This window comes from Malania oleifera, chromosome 11 (assembly GCF_029873635.1).
Source record: "Malania oleifera isolate guangnan ecotype guangnan chromosome 11, ASM2987363v1, whole genome shotgun sequence".
Lineage (NCBI taxonomy): Eukaryota > Viridiplantae > Streptophyta > Magnoliopsida > Santalales > Ximeniaceae > Malania > Malania oleifera.
The window spans coordinates 4,717,675-4,734,358 of record NC_080427.1 but is presented as its reverse complement, the minus strand read 5'-3'; the positions used below and the strand labels follow the sequence as shown (position 1 = coordinate 4,734,358).

At 37.1% G+C, this 16,684-nt stretch overlaps 1 non-coding gene across 1 annotated transcript; it reads left to right on the top strand.

Annotated features, from left to right (window-relative positions):
• The first annotated feature begins 663 nt into the window (after positions 1 to 663).
• LOC131143584 (small nucleolar RNA R71) lies at positions 664 to 769 on the top strand. The gene has a single exon (XR_009133569.1). It is a non-coding gene; the product is annotated as a small nucleolar RNA R71 (small nucleolar RNA).
• Positions 770 to 16,684: the final 15,915 nt, after the last annotated feature.

The following is a 16,684-nucleotide window of genomic DNA, read 5'->3' as shown; positions in this document are numbered from 1 at the left end:
GGAAAGAATAATCATATTGAGACTGCAGAGGAGGAGGTGGTTGATATGCTGATTGGCAAGGGACAGACATGGTAGGAGTTTAAGGATTATAATTTTGACATAGTTGAGGAGGTGGAGCATTGGGTGGTTGTTGAAGTCTTTCGGCTGGAAAATCTGGAGCTTGTGGCCTCCAGGGGAAGTTAGAATGTTGACTCCACTTGGGATTGTACTTATTCGAATATGGATCATTCGTTGGCATATTGTACCAATTGTGGGTGAAGTTAACTTCCTCCTACACAAAGTAGGTATGGGGGGGGGGGGCAATTGTAATAAGTATGTAAAGGGTCAGAGCATATGGTGCACAACTCTACATATGCTACCAGTTGAGGTGGTTGTCCTAAGGAAAAAACCTCATCAAATTTCTTAATGATCATGTGCAGAGTGGGCGTAAAGTCATGGCCAATTGCTAACTCATAAGCTTCCTTAGGTTATGAAGAAGAAGGGTGGGAAAGTATACGAGCAGCAACACTATATTGTTGGGAATTCTTGGCGAGGGTCTCAAAAAGAGTCCAAGCCTCATTCTCATGCTTTGTGAGGAAAGTATGTCCACATGATGCATCAACCATAGACTGATCATGCTCAGCTAACCCCTCATAAAATGTCTAAACTAATTGCCACTTAGGGACTTGATGATGTGGGCATGTACGCAGAAGGTCCTTAAAGCGCTCACAAGTCTTGAAAAATTGCTCACCATTTATCTGTGAGAAGCTAGTGATGGCTCCCCTAAGCTGATTAGTCTTCCCAATTGGGAAGTACTCATTTAAAACTCATGTTGCATGGTGGCTTAATTAGTCACCGAGTTCGGCTCTAAGGATGTTAGCCAATATTTGGTCTTATCCTTTAGAAAGAATAGGAAAAGCCTTAAGTGGAGGGCATCATCATCAAAATTATGGATTCAGATGGTGGAGCACAAATTTTGAGGAATTCATCTAGATGCTTTTAAGAATTTTCATTTGAATTCCCATAGAATTTAGGAAGCATTGAGATGATCGAAGTCTTGATCTCAAACTGAGTCATCTTGACATCTGGGTATTAGATGCAAGATGGCAAAGTGTATGTGTTGCATACAAAGTAGTCCCTAAGAGGCCTAAGTGGTTGCTCCATCACCACAGGTTGGCGAGGAGCTTGGGGTTTTGGGATTTAGTTAGCGAGAACCATTGGACGTTTGACCATTACCTTAAGTTCATAAGACTTTGCAAACTTAGGATTCGAAGTGGTTTCCTAAGGGACCTAATGGATCTCTCAATCTTGGGGTCTATAGGTATTAGCTTAAGATCCAGAGAAGGCAAACCCAGCATACACAATTAAAGCACACAAAATCAAGACTTCAGTAAATGAAATAAAAATAAAATTAAAAAAAAAAAACAACTAAAAACAAAGAAACAATACTCTAAAGCTAATAATCGTAAACAAATTACCCGGCAACGACTAGGGTCGCCAAGGCGTGTGTCGTTAACTACCAAAAATAAAAATTATAATACCTAACTAATCCCAAATAATATAGAAGGTGAGAAAGTTGGGTGTCAATCCTCAGGGACTTAAATGCAATTATTAACCACTTCTAGATTAGTTTATTATAGCTTTGTGTAAAAAGAAAATAAAAAGGGGAGGTTTTGAAAAGGGTTTTTCTAATAACTACTTGAAAGCATGTAAAATCTAAATTAACTCTATTCCTACAAAGTAATGCTCAATTATGATTCTGACTTAGTATGCCATGTAAGTAAACTAGATCTAGTAAGTTATCCTTATTAGGTTATATGATTCAAGGAGTCATTCGAGAGCATAGGGTAGCAAGGGTGCCCCAATCATTTAGAGCACGATTAGGAACCAGAGTATACCCAATCACAACGATCACGAGAAGCTCTATGGGAAATCGTAGCCCACTATGTATACTTGACTGAATCAGTAGTACTAGTGCTATCCTATCTCTAAGCTTCATCACAATCAAAGCAGCAAATGAAAGCATTTAAATGAAAGTAGTAAAGAGAAAGCATGTAAAAAGATCAATCCTTTTGCAACTGAGTGATTGTAACTAACACCAGAGAATACAATCAAATGACCCTCTAATCTACATATAAAGCACAAGAGCTTTGCCGGTTGTCACAGGCAGTCGAACACGTTTTGCACAAACCAGAATATGTATTGAAATATACACTACTCATAATCTAAATTGCTCTGCTTAATGACATCTTAAGTCTGTCACGAACCTATGAGAGGCCAAAGAGAAACCCTAAGAACATCTTCGAAGTTAATATTTATACCCAAAAGGGTTTACAAGGTTTGAATTTCAAAATAGGAAAGTTTTAGCATAAAATCTCACGTAGGCGATCGTCACTGTCGACTAGATCGCACCCTATTTTTCCCTAGTTGAGCTGCTGGTTGAGATCTAGACCTAGTCGCCCTTCAAGGTCTTGCTGGTTGAGCTGTTGGTCAAGACTTGCAGCATTTTAATCTTTAGTTCAGCTTAGGAACTTGACTTGGTCACCTTTTAGAGGCTCCCTAGTCGAGCACTTGGTCAAGATTCTCAGTATCTCGAGCTCAATAATCTTCAGGCCACTCAACTTGGTCGCCTTGGAGGTTCACTTGGTCGAACTCTGGATCGAACCTTGTAGCAATCTTGGAGTTTGTAGCTTAAGAGTTGGTCACTCCTTGTGTTACCGGTCACACCTTATAGTCGAACATAGTATTATTTTCCTTTAATGATCTTAGGCTTTTGAACTTGGCTAAATATTTGACTTAGGTTTTATGTGCTTCAATTATCCCTTGGCTTCTTGTACTGGTTAACTCCTTGGTTTTAACCTATTTTTCCTAAAACATGAACAAAGCTTGTATAACTCCGAACTATGTTAACAGAGGGTTACATACGAGATAAATGAGGATAAACAAAAGTAAATGGGGGGCTAAAATAGTGCATTTTAGGGGCTCATCATTGGTCGACAGATGCGATCCTAGCGAGCTGCTTTGTGACATTTTCAACAAAGTTTCCTATTTTGAATTCAAATCTTTGTAAACCCTATTGGGTATAAAAAATAGCTTCATCTATGTGCCTAGGGTTCCCCTTTGGCCTCTTTTTGGTTAGTGACAGGCCTAGAGAGTCGTTGGGACAACCTTCAAGTTCCTTGTGTTGCCGCAAAGATAGCTAGTCCTTTGATTGTAATCTTGATCTCTAGTGCTGACCATTGAGTTGCAATTGAAGCCATTTTTATTACATGCATTCTTTATTTCTTTCATTTAAATACATGCACTTTAAATACATTGTCTTTAATTTCCATGCAAGTTTACATATTTGATTGTGAAGAGACCCTAGGGTAAAGGATAACTAGGGATTTAGTCACTTATACAAATCAAGCAGCGATTCATGTACGGGGTGTTCTCATGATCGCTGGATAGGGTATACCCTAGTTCCTGATCATGCTTTGGACAATTGGTGCTCCTTTGCTACCTTATGTCACTTGAACGATTCACACAACCCTCTATCCTAGTACAGATAACTAATCGAGCATAGCTAGCGAACACAATAGCCTAAGCTTGATTCATGGTTTGAGATATGCTTCATAGGAGTAGTTTTAATATAAATTTACATGCTTTCCTAGTTGACAAAAAAATCTTTTCAAAATCTCACCTTTTCGCCTTTTACACAAAGTGTAGTAAATTAGGCTAGAAGTGGTGAACAACTGCACTTGAGAGTCTGAGGAACGACACCTGACTTACTCATTGTTCTACTAAACATGGGGATAGTTAGGTTATAGATTTTATCTTTCGTAGTAAAGGACCCGAGCCTTGGCGAGCCTACTAGCATGTATGCATGGTAAATAAGAGTATACGTATATGCATATGCCTAGTGTGTGTGTGTGTGTGTGTGTGTGTGTGTTTATTAACATATATTAGCGTATGTATATAATATATGTATGTATGTGCTTAGATATCTTACTTTATGTATGTAGGTATATATATATATATATATATATATATATTTGTGTGTGTGTGTATATGTATGTATATGTATATGTATCTTTATGTGTGTGTATATTGGAGTGTATATGCATCTATATGTATATATAAGTGTATATATTCTAGTGAATATGTATTTATGTACAATAGTATATAGGTATATATAAGTATATATGTGTTAAGTGTGTGAAATATGTTAGGAAATTGTCTAGACAATGGCAAATTCACCGGAAGCAAATAAATGTAGGAAATCATGATTTGAATTTGTCCAAACAACACAAATGGAATACTCACCAAACACGGGCTGATTTGCAGTGATTTGGATTTGATTTAAGCATGAGTTAAGTAATTTGTCCGTAAATCTATGTGTATAAATACCCTTACAGTGCTTCGTAATATTCATATCGAGAAATACAAGATGTACATTTCTCTTCCTCTCTTCTTCTCTTCCTCTATGTTATTTCACATTCTGAATTTCTTCATGGTTTCAGAGCATGAAACTTCATTGGAATAAAATTTATTCTCTTCTCAATTATTTTCTATTCTTGCTTAGAAAAATCAAAGTTTTTTTTTCCTTTCGATTGACCATCAATGTGACTATCACACGTTGATTGACATTCATTTTCCCTTTCACCTTAGAAAAATAAGAGTTCTTTGTTTATTTTTTTTATTTTACTTTGGGGCCGTTATCATACATTGCAGGCTAAGCATCTATTTTTCATATATCGCTCCACATCGAGAAGAGGGAAAAAGCCTCCAGCTACAACAAGAATGGAACCATAGGCTCTTATGCTGGGAGCATTTCGAAATCTAGGTCTAACCACCTCAACTCTCCATTAACATTACTTTCAAACGCTAATTTAAATTCATTTTCCCCTTCATATATTGGGGCTTCTTTTATTTTTGTAAGTTGAAGTAGAGGTGCTACCCTAAACACCTCTGCCCAGTATTTTTTCTTTCTCTTGGTTCCTTTGTCGAACAAGTGAAATACACCATCTAAAATTCACTGTTTAGGGCTATTGAAGAAAAAGATCACGTGACCAACTCATGGTTCACGAAAAAATAAATTAATTAATTAATTAAACAAATAAAAATAAAAATCTATGATTCGTCCTTCCCAATGGTTTCCAATGTTGAAAGCACACAATGTTGTCCACACTTTGATGATTCGATTCATGCCTTATGTCTCCACAATTTTGACAATCCGGGTGTTAACTTGGTCTCTCATCCATTGACCGGAACCAATTACATCACATGGAGTCAATCCATGCTCATTGCACTTTACACCCAAAACAAGGTTGGCTTCATTGATGGCACCATTCCCAAGCATTCAAAATCCTCAACTGCAGAATACCACCAGTGGTTATGTTCAAACAATATGGTAAAATCATGGTTGATTAATTCTCTTTCAAAGGATATTTCTACTAGTGCTATTTTTTTGTGATCTTGTTCAAGATATTTGAATTGATTTGAAGGACCATTTCTAAGAAGTCAATGGCCCTTGAATGTATCACCTTGAACAAGAAATTCATAACCTTGTATAAGGCAATACATCGATACCCACCTACTTTACTAAGCTAAAGTTCTTATCAGATGAACTTGCATCACTTCAATCTCATTTTCTTGAAGGAGATATTGTTCAAAACCAATAGTACCAGCGAGCTATGAAGTTCTACATGGGCTTTAATGAATCCTATGGTGTCTTTTGTGCTTAGCTCTTATTGATAGATCCCCTTCCCACAATCAATCACATCTATGACTTGGTCCTTCAAAAGGAGTGTCAACGGGACATTTAACTTCCTCCACCCATTGACGGTGTTGCATTAGCTAAAGGAATCCTTTCCACTCCAAAATATGGTAGATCTTTTCATAAGACCAAATTGAAATGCACTCACTATCAAAAAGAAGGCCACACTATTGATCAGGTCTCAAACCAAGTGCTCACCAAGTATCTTCCACTGATAACCAACCATCCACCAGTAGTTTCCCTTTAACTAGCAATCAATGCAAACAACTTCTAGCCATGCTTAACCGTGCCACCCAAACACCTTCTATGGCACACCATGTAGGTAATGCTGAGTCATCCTTATCAGGTATACCATACCATAGTTATCCTAAAACTATTTCGATTCTAGAGAAAGGAGCCACCGATCATATGGTGTGTTTTCCCATTGATTTAACATACTCTATCCCTGTGCCTGGTCGTATTGTATAACTTCTAGATGGATCTTATGCTGTGGTAACCCATATTGGATCCATGGTTTTTTCTCCCTCTCTCATTTAAAAAATTTTTCTATGTGTCCTTTCATTCCACTTCAACATTATATCCATTCATGTGTTATGTCAAACTTTCAATTGTTTAATCATTTTTTTTGCTCATATTTGCCTAATTTAGGACCTATGCTCGATGAAGATGATTGGACTGGGAACTGAGCAGGATAGCTTGTATTACTTCACAAAAACAAATCTCGCTCATTGTCAAAGGCCACATCAAAGTCCCAACTTTGGCAATGTTGTCTTGGCCATTTATCCAATAAAATTTTGTCTTCACTTTCCAATAATGTTCTGTCATTTGTTCAAATTTAGAACCATGTTTTATTTGCCCATTAGCTAAAAAAACTCACATTCAATTCCCTTCCAGTTCAATTTTTTATCGTGCACCTTTCTAGTAGGCTCACCAAGGCTTGGGTCCTTAACTAACAAAAATAATATTTATTAAACCTAACTATTCCCAAGTTTAGTAGAAAGTGGGTAAGTCAGGTATCGATCAACGGGGATTAGAGTGCAGTTATCAACCACTTTTATATTAGTTTATTAAATCTTTGTATAAAAAGAAGTGTAAAGGTGGGATTTTTGTTGTGTAAAGGTGGGGTTTTTCTAACCGTCTTAATGAGGGTATGCAAAATCTAAGTTAACCCTACTCCTACATAGCAATACTCAATCATGAATCTGACCTAGGATGTCGTGTGCATAATCTAAGTTCGGTCAGTTTACCATATTAAGCTAACTAAGATTTTGTATTCAGGTCATCTATCACTGATGCCTATCCCTATAATGGAAGATCACCTAATCTAACAAAGCATGTAAACATCGGGCCATTCGTATTTGAGTCGTCTCTCACAAATGACTGTCCCTATAAGTGAATGATGGGTAATTTACAAGTTGGCTCTCTTGGTGTTTTAGGTCTATCACTAAACTAAAATCAATCAAAGAGGAACCCACATCACATTTTTGAAGCTAAAATTTATGCCCTGTAGGATTTACAAAGTTTAAAATTCAAAATAAGAAAGTTTAAAGGAAATCTCACATGGCAAAGCATCGCTGTCGACCAAGTCGCACCCATGCTTCCCTTGATCGTGCCCCGGTCGAAGTGCCTAGGAAAGTAGGAATTTGAACTTCAATATTCTTTGACTTAGTCATATAATTGAGTCTTGCTAGCCAAGTTGCTGGTTGAGGCTTGCAGGATCTCGATCTTAAGGAAATCTCAAGAACTCGACATAGACACACCTTAAGGTCTCTTGGTCTACCACTTGGTCGATGCTCTCGGTATTTCTTGGCTCAGTAAGCTTCAGTAGCTTGCCCTAATTGCTCTTGAGGGTCACATGGTCGAACACTTGGTTGCTTCTTGCAACAATTGGATCTCAGTCTAAACCTTGGAGTAAGTAGTGGATGACTGTCATCCCTTGTGTTCCTAGTCACACCACATGGTCGAACATAGTCTTCTTCCTTTTTTCTCGGGAGTTGGTTGAAGATCTAGTCTGAGCTTGAATTGTCCCAAATTCTCCCTTGACTTCTTGTATCCCTTAACTCCTTGGTTTTAACCTATTTTTCTTAAAAACAAAAATAAACCTTACGTAACTCCAAATGATGATAACAAAGGGTTGCCTACAACATAAATGAGGACAAACAAAGGTAAATAGGGGCCTAAAATAGTAAATTTTAGGAACACATCACAACCCTTAACTTAAAATTTACTAGTCCTTGATCAAACAAAAAGCTAAGAAAATTAAGAAAAACTAGAAAATCTTATTTACCTCCTCTTTCGTGGGAAACACAATTGCATTTATTGTATGCTATAAGGCTTTAAACCCCTAAGTTGATCCTAGTGGACGAGTTCTAGTCTTGTGAAGGTTTCCAGAGCGATACCCGCAAACACCAGAATTACTGAACATGAGGTCATAAAACATGCAACATAGTCATGCCATTTCATATACAAATATATAACTTAATTACATGCAGGCTCTTTGATCCATAACTCCATCATACACACAACTCCATAACAAGTTTTACATATAGGCTTCAACAATGTACAACCATTATGAAAAACATACCTCACAGAGAATCTACCAGCAATTACAATTCAAAGTTAATATTAGCATGTAAATTCAAATATGGATAGGCCACAACGTAAGGCATGTGTAAAGTGCATGACTCATCACTATCAGAGTATCCTTGGACACCTACAAAACATTTCTCTTGACTCAGCCTCACTAGATTACTCTAAAAAACACTCAGGAAGATTGGTTCACTCTTATATTTGAGGAAGAAGGACATGATCAAACATCCCATATATTTTAAAGAGCGAATGCTAAGTATGGAGTGAACTAGTCTTATAAGGATGGGATCCAATCTATTTACGAGGTGTCGGGTCCTTCACCTTAGCGTCTTCTCACCTACTCTCCACATCCAATCCAGACCACCCTAGAATGACTAACTCATAGACTAGGCGTGAGTACATTGTATGCATCATACATCTAAAGAGTCTTTATATTTGGTAGAACATGAGTTGTGTCCCTATCTTGACCTCTTTATAATTAGAGCAAATATTCTATATATTTTTATTTCTTTTTACTTTTTTTTTTTCTTATTCTTTTATCATTTTTTTTTCATGATCAGCTAGGACAATTTTAGCAACTTTTTGTGGTCTTCATACCCCCGAAGGGAACTTAAGCTCACAATGGAGTCTATAAAACTAGTCTAAATCTAGGGATGGCTCAATCTTTATGTCTTAAGTAGGTTACAAGACCTAGATTTATATCTCCCCACTAAACATCACCTCTAGACTAGCAAATGCAAGAATCGAGACTAGCAAGCAAAGAAAATCTAGAAAAAGGAAGTTAAGTTTCATAAACTCAGAGTTGACGTCAAGCACTCAAGAAATAGACGAAAGGTTGAACAATACCTCACAAGGTGTCATAGTCACCATGGTTGTTTTCTCAGTGCTCTCAAAAAACCCTTAAGTTCTACAAGTCACGTGCAAGTGTGTTCTAGCCTTATGAAGCACCATGTGAATACAAGAGTTTACATAACTATATTAACAAAAAAGAATCACTTGTTTTTCCTCACAAGGTGAGAAAAGGATTGTATCAACTATACTAGTTAAAACTAAGTATATATGACTCACTACTTCATCAGTAAGCATAACATGGTCATGGGACTGATAAGGCTAAGCATGTAGTATGAAAGTGATATAAAAGTATGTGAATAGTATAACTAGTGCTAATATGTCATGAAACAGTCAAATATTCACTAAAAAATTTAAATTCTTGTCATTTTTGTGCTAAAAGTGTGCCATGTTGCCATATAGTATTTACCTTCTCCCTAATCCCAACTTAAAACTTCAGTGTCCTTACTGAAGTGTGGAAAGAAAGAACCTAGAGAACAGTGAGGGGAATACTGCATACCGATAAAAACAAGCAGTGTACCAGCATATGTTAGAAGCACATAGAATCAACAGTATCATGCATGCAATGATACACTCAGCACAAAAAAACATTGAGCAAAAACACCGTGTAAATTATATTAATTTCGAAAGGTAGTACAAAGTATTAGGAATGTCATAGCACAGGTACAAACTTTTAAAAAACATGGTGAAACGACCTACAAGTAAATACAAACAAAAGAAAAAGAAACAATAAAAAATGTGTTGCAGAAGCACAGTCTATAAGCAAAGTAGCCAATAGGTCATCTCAATCCTCCTCTGACTTTGAGTCCGAATTAGGAATATGGAGTGGATTTTTAGGAGAGTAGTCGAGGCCAGCATAGGTTGCCACAACTACAACTATTTTTCATAGTGCCTCCACCAGTGCATCCCATATTACTGAGCCCAATGTGGAAGGAGGTACACTAGTAGGCACCGGTGGAGTCGTAGGGGGCACTTGTGGAGTCCTCTTCCTTTCTTCCATAAGGACTGGCCTTGCTTCTCATTATTCTTTATTCCCGAGTGTAGCTCCATCTTAGAAAATAGAAGAGAAAACAGAGGAGCACAGGTGCTTAGAAAGAACAATGATGAACCCTAGATCACCGAGAAGTTTTGCTAATGACTACAAGGTCGCTAGAGCTACGTCCTATGGTCAAAGAAGTACCAAAGGATCAAAGATGGTGCTTTGTGTTCGGCCAACGAAGTTGGAGGGTGGGGCGAAGAGAGTTGACCAAGAATTGACAATGGCAGGAGATGAAGAGTCATGGGCGCATAGGTATTTAAACGACTTTTTGACAATTTGACCAAGTCACACCAGCTTATGCGCTGGTCACACTTAGGTGCCCCTTGACTTAAACAAAAATGTTGACTCCCGACTAAGTCGCATGCCAACTTAGTGCTGGTCACAAACATCATCGATTTTCTCAATATTTTGTAAGCTCAGAGGGTCAGGGACTAGACCAGGTTGCACCAAACGAGGTGAAGGTCACACCCCCGATGGAACTCTTTAGCAGTTTTGAAAATTAGAAGCCTACATACCCACTAACTATCATAAGCTATACTCTATAGGTATCATGCTTTATTTACACTACTTATGTACACCCTAAGGACTCATACCAAGAAATTAAAAATACTCGGGTTGCCTCCTGAAAGTGCTAAGTTTACCGTGCTTAAATCTCGTTATCGAACTCAGCCGAGTTGGAAGTGAAAATTGTCCTCCCTCATTTCCTTATTAGCCCCCATTTGGCATACCCCAAACTTGAATTCTAAACTGGAGGCCAAATCATGAATAGCAAGAATTTGCTCATAAGGAGCCTCTGGATCGGATATGGAAGAGCTCTCACGCTGAAGTGTTTCTTCCAATGGGTCCCTCCATAGAATTGAGGAAGCCTTTTCCCCAACAATTTTATCAATCATGTCTTTGTCAACAACTTGGACAACATTAGGTGGATGTTGGGGAGCATGGAATACTCTTAGCCAGAGCTTCACATTTACAAAGCATGTCTCCATAATTTTTGTCTTACATTGTATACAGGTGTTAGCCGTTGCTAAGAAGGGTCATCCTAATAGGACAGGAATCAGATCTTTGATTAAGTCGGAAGATTCCATATCCAGGATAATGAAATCAACCGAGTAATAGAATTCTTCCACCTTGACCAGCACATCTTCTACCACTCCCTAGGGTTGTTTTATTGATCGGTCAGCGAAACACAAGGTGACCGGGGTGGGCTTCAACTCTCCAAAGTGAAATTGCTAGTACATTGAGTACGGGAGAATGTTCACACTCGAACCTAAATCTAAAATATCTCTATTAATGTTGTGATTGTTGATCACACACGAAATGGTTGGTATTTCGAGCCCTTTTAGTTTAGGATGGAGGTGATCTATTACCATTAAGTGCATGTGCTTGGTTAGCTTCACTTGTTCATCCATAGATGCACTTGACTTTTGCTGTAGCCTCTATAAATCCTTGAGGACTTTGGCATACATAGGTGTTTTCTTAATGTTATCTAAGAGTGTCTTATTGAACTGAATTCGTCTAAATTCGTCCAAGATGAAATCTGTGGTGGTCTCCTTCTTAGATGAAGAGGGCATAGGAAGGGCTATAGGGTATGGTGCTAGAGAAACATGAACTGCCCTATGAGGGAATAGTGAGGCTTCGTTCCTCCAGCAGCAGGTGAGGTGATCTCATAATTCTTTTGTGCACTAGAGGAGGAAGTGACACAAGTTTCAACTTTGTGTTCTATTCGCTTTTCCTCCTCGATCTCTCCCTCGCTCAACTACTCAGCTACCCTTTTATTTACCATCCTTTGGATTGGGAGTGGGAATGAAGGAGTTGCCGATCTACTTGGTGATTAGCCTCAAAGCTCTTAAAGGGCTTTTAGCACTGTCTCCTAAAATGTATCATACTTGGGCTGAGGAGGGGACGACTGCTGAAAGGATGAAGATTTAGGGGCAGTAGTAGGATGATTTTGTGAATCATGGTATAGGCGAGGAGGTAGAGCATTAGGGGCTTGTTGAGGTCTTTGGGATTGAAAACTTGAAGCTTGTGGCCTCCAGGAGAAGTTGGGGTGTTGTTTCCACCTAGGATTGTATGTGTTGGAATAGGGGTCGTTTGATGGCCTATCATACCAATTGTGGGTGGCCTTCACTTCTTCCTACACAAGCTCAAGTTGGGGTGGTGCAGAGGGGCAATTATAACATAAATGGGAAGGGTCAGAGTAGATCACACACACTTTTGCACAAGTCTTCAACTATGGTTGCTATCTTAAGGATAGGAACTGTTGGCCTAACTGCTCAGAATCTTATTTTGACGATAACAAATTAAGGGTACTTAACATATTTGGATAAATGAAGTTTCAGAGCTCAAATACTTTGATAAAAGATCAAAATCAATCTCTTAAAGAGTTTTATTAAAAGCTTATACTTACAGCTTGAAGATTTGTTGAAGCTAAAGATTAGTGAAGAAAGAAGCTGAAGATAGACAAAGAATTGAAGCATATGCATAAACACTTAGTACTTAGAAAGTTATAGTTTATAAAAAATTTCATGTAAGTACTTCATACATTTTTGAATATAGATGTTTGAAGCTTTTAGGAACAATGATTGACTTATAGACCTATTTTTAAAATCAATTTTTTTGAGAAACATATAAGTTGCAAGGACAGGTGATTGATGGAATTTGTTAGCTTTATTATAATCCCAATAGGGGGGGGGGGGTGAATTGGTATTTCAAAATTAATCTCTTAGGTTAAACCACTAGTAGCAGTATTACACAAGCCTAAGGTCAATCTAGCGTGGATAAAATAAATAAATATATATTTGGTAGAAATTAAACTGTACAAGTAATCTAATTAAGTATGCAAGGGAAAGCAGTAAAGAGAGACAACACTTGAAATGTTATCGAGATTTGGCAAACTGTCTACATCCCCGCCTTGGCTCACCAGCACAAGGATTACACTATGGGCTCACTTAATAGGTGGAGAGGCACCTAAACACGACAAGGTCAATTAGCACAGGGCTTACCTGTACCTTCACAACTAATCATTCTAGGCTGGATTACTGCCCCCTCAGGCCACGACAGAAATTCAACAGTATTTCAATACAAGATGCATAAAAATATAAAGCTTCTTAATCAAGCAGATTTGCCCCAGTAATAATCAGAACACACAAATAATGTAAGAACAATAAGCTGAATGGTGTATATGTGCAATCAACACTCAGAATAGTGATTATCTCAAATCAAGCACAAGAGTGTATCTACAAGCAAATCTTTGAAACTAAGTAATGATAAAATCTCAATCACAGTTTAGGGTTACAAAGATTCAAACCAATAGAAATTTGGAATATCTCAAAAGCAGTTTTCTCAATATCAAAGCACAAGGAGATATTCATATCTGAGCTTGTAAAAATATTTTTGCACACAAAAATACAAGCCCTAATGAGTCTTGCAATAATAATGCAAAGACCCACAATGCTATACGATTTTTTCCAACTAAAGATTTATTAAATAAAATCAAGGGGAAAATTCAAGCTAAACCTTCAATCCAAAAATCAAGTGAACACTACACAAATGAGGGTTTCTAGCAATATAGAGCAATGAATAAAACATGCACAATGCTAGATATCTCAAAGGGATGAGAGTATTCATGTGTATGGACTTTTTATGAGAAAATAGGATTTGGAAATTTTCAAAGAGTTTTTTACTAATCAGATGGCTAATTACATGCTAACCCAAGCAAATGAACCCCTATATATATAATAGGCTAAAATTATAACTGTTGGGGTTATGTAAGGCATTATTAAATTTATTTTAAAACCATTTAAGAAAATTAACCTTGCTTAACTTAAAATAACCACGGTAAAAACCAAAACAACCTGAGAGTTTTGGGTGCCTGACCCATGGTTTGGTTGCTTTAATAGACACAATAGAAAAAGTTGATTTTTCAAGTTCGGGTGCTTGAGTGTGGGTTCGGTTTGCTGACTAAAGGCAATTTCTATTATGTCTGAGGTTCAGTTGCCTAGTTTAGAGCTCGGTTTACCAAACTCATGTGCTTGGTAGCCCGAGGCTTTTTTGAATGTGAAGTTCGAGCTGTCAAGTTGGTGGGAAAAGTCAAAATTGTGGTTTGGTTAACCGAGGACACTACATTCCTTTTGATTTGGTCGCATGAAACCAAGTCAACACTTTGACTGGTCAATGGTTTGGTCACCCAAAGTATTTTGAATACAACTATTCGATCACCCGAAGTCTCACTAATTTTACGCTATAAGTCTAGCTTTACTTCAATTAATTCCCCTAATAATATATGTGATGTTGGGGACATCTAATGTGTATGTGCAAGGACCTAAGGTCTTTCTAAGGTCTTTTGAGCTTATTGCATCTATATACATGATATGTAGTGATTATTAGAGGCCTTTTCCTATATTACTGTTATAGCCCTGAATGAGCATAAAATAAATTACAACGAGAGTAAATCTTCTAAGTCTTTTCATGCCATCAAGTGATCTTGCAAATATGAACCCCCACAAAAACTTGATAGAAATTAAATACCTGAGTATTTGTCATTATAAAAACCAGGCATAACCAATAAGGTCAACATTCTCCCCTTTTTTGATGATGAAAAATACACCATGTAAAAGTTGGTACAACCTTGAAAGGCTCCCCCCAACAATATGCAGTATTGATAATTTTTAAAGATTTAAAAGTTCAAATACCTAAATATTTCTCAAAGATGTACCCAATTTTGTCTCTTCTCCCCCTTTTGGCAGTAGCAAAAATGGGCTATAATAAACATAAAGCACATAAGCATAGGCATTGAGTATGAATCATTTAAATACAAGACATGTTTGAGAAAATTTTTAGAAATTTTAGTAGCATGCCATTTGAAAATAGAGCATTTTCCTAAAAAATACCTGTATAGAAATTACTTGATTGAGTTTTAGATTAATAGTTTATCCACAACTACCAACTCAAACAGTCCAGTATGATCAAGACATAAAACATAAATATAACTATCAACATGCAATAGATATGATAGTCTGCAATTGCAAAACGCATACAAACTCATAAAGTATAATGCAATGACAGATTTAAAGTTCAGAGCCATATGTTTTCTTATGATAAGAAGCTCCCCCTAAGTTTGTGCATTCTATCAAAAATCTAGGAGGCATCTCTACTATGCATTAGACCTAGTTCACGTCTAATCTATATGAACCTATCTTTCAAAAGGGGTTTGGTGAAAATATCAACCCACTGCTCATTGGTGCACACAAACTCAAGTGCCACATCCCCTTTTTGCACATGATCATGAAGGAAATGATGTTTAATTTCAATATGTTTAGTTTGTGAACGTGAGATAGGATTTTTAGAAATATTAGTTGCACTAGTATTAACACATTTAATTGGAACCGTATCATAGTGCAATCCAATATCTATAAGTTGTTGTTTCATACAAAGCATTTGAGCACAACAACTCCCAACCGTAATATATTCTGTGTTGGCTATGGATGAGGCAACTGAGTTTTGTTTTTTAGAAAACCAAGAAACCAGAGATTGTACTAAATAGCGACAAGTGCCGCTAGTACTTTTCCTATCAACCCTACTACCAGCAAAGTCAGCATCATTATACCTAACAATATCAAATGTCGTATGTTTAGGGTACCATAAGCCTAATTTTTATAGTTCCAACTAGATACCTAAGAATGTGTTTGACTGCCAATAAATGAGACTCCTTAGGAGCGGTCTGAAACCTAGCACACATGCACACACTAAACTTGATATCAGGTCAACTAGTTGTGAGGTATAGGAGACTACCAATCATGCCACGATATAATTTCACATCTATAAAGATTCCTTGCTCATCTTTATCAAATTTGATGGAAGAACTCATATGAGTTCCAAGAATTTTACCATCTACCATATTAAATCTCTTTAGCAAGTCCCTAACATATTTAGATTGACAAATGAAAGTCCCATATTTAGCCTATTTAATTTGCAGTCCTAAGAAGAAGTTCAGTTCACTCATCATACTCATTTCAAATTTACTTTACATGCATTTGGCAAACTCATTACACAAATCATCATTAAGTGCTCCAAAAATAATATCATCAACGTGAATTTCAACAAGGAGCATATCATCATTTTTAGATTTGATGATAAGTGTAGTGTCAATTTTGCCACGGGTGAACCTATTTTGTAATAAAAAGCCACTAAACCTCTCATACCAAGCTCCAAGAGCTTGTTTCAATCCATACAAGGCTTTGGATAGACTGTATACATGATCGGGATATTTATGATTTTCAAAACCAGGTTGTTGTTCTACATACACTTCTTCATTAATATAGCCATTGAGAAATGCGCTTTTAACATTCATTTGATAAAATTTAAAGTTTTTCAAAGTATAATAAGCTGGCAACATACAATTGACTTCCATTCTAGCTACATGAGCATAGGTTTCATCAAAATCTATCCCCTCTTCCTAATTATATCTCTAG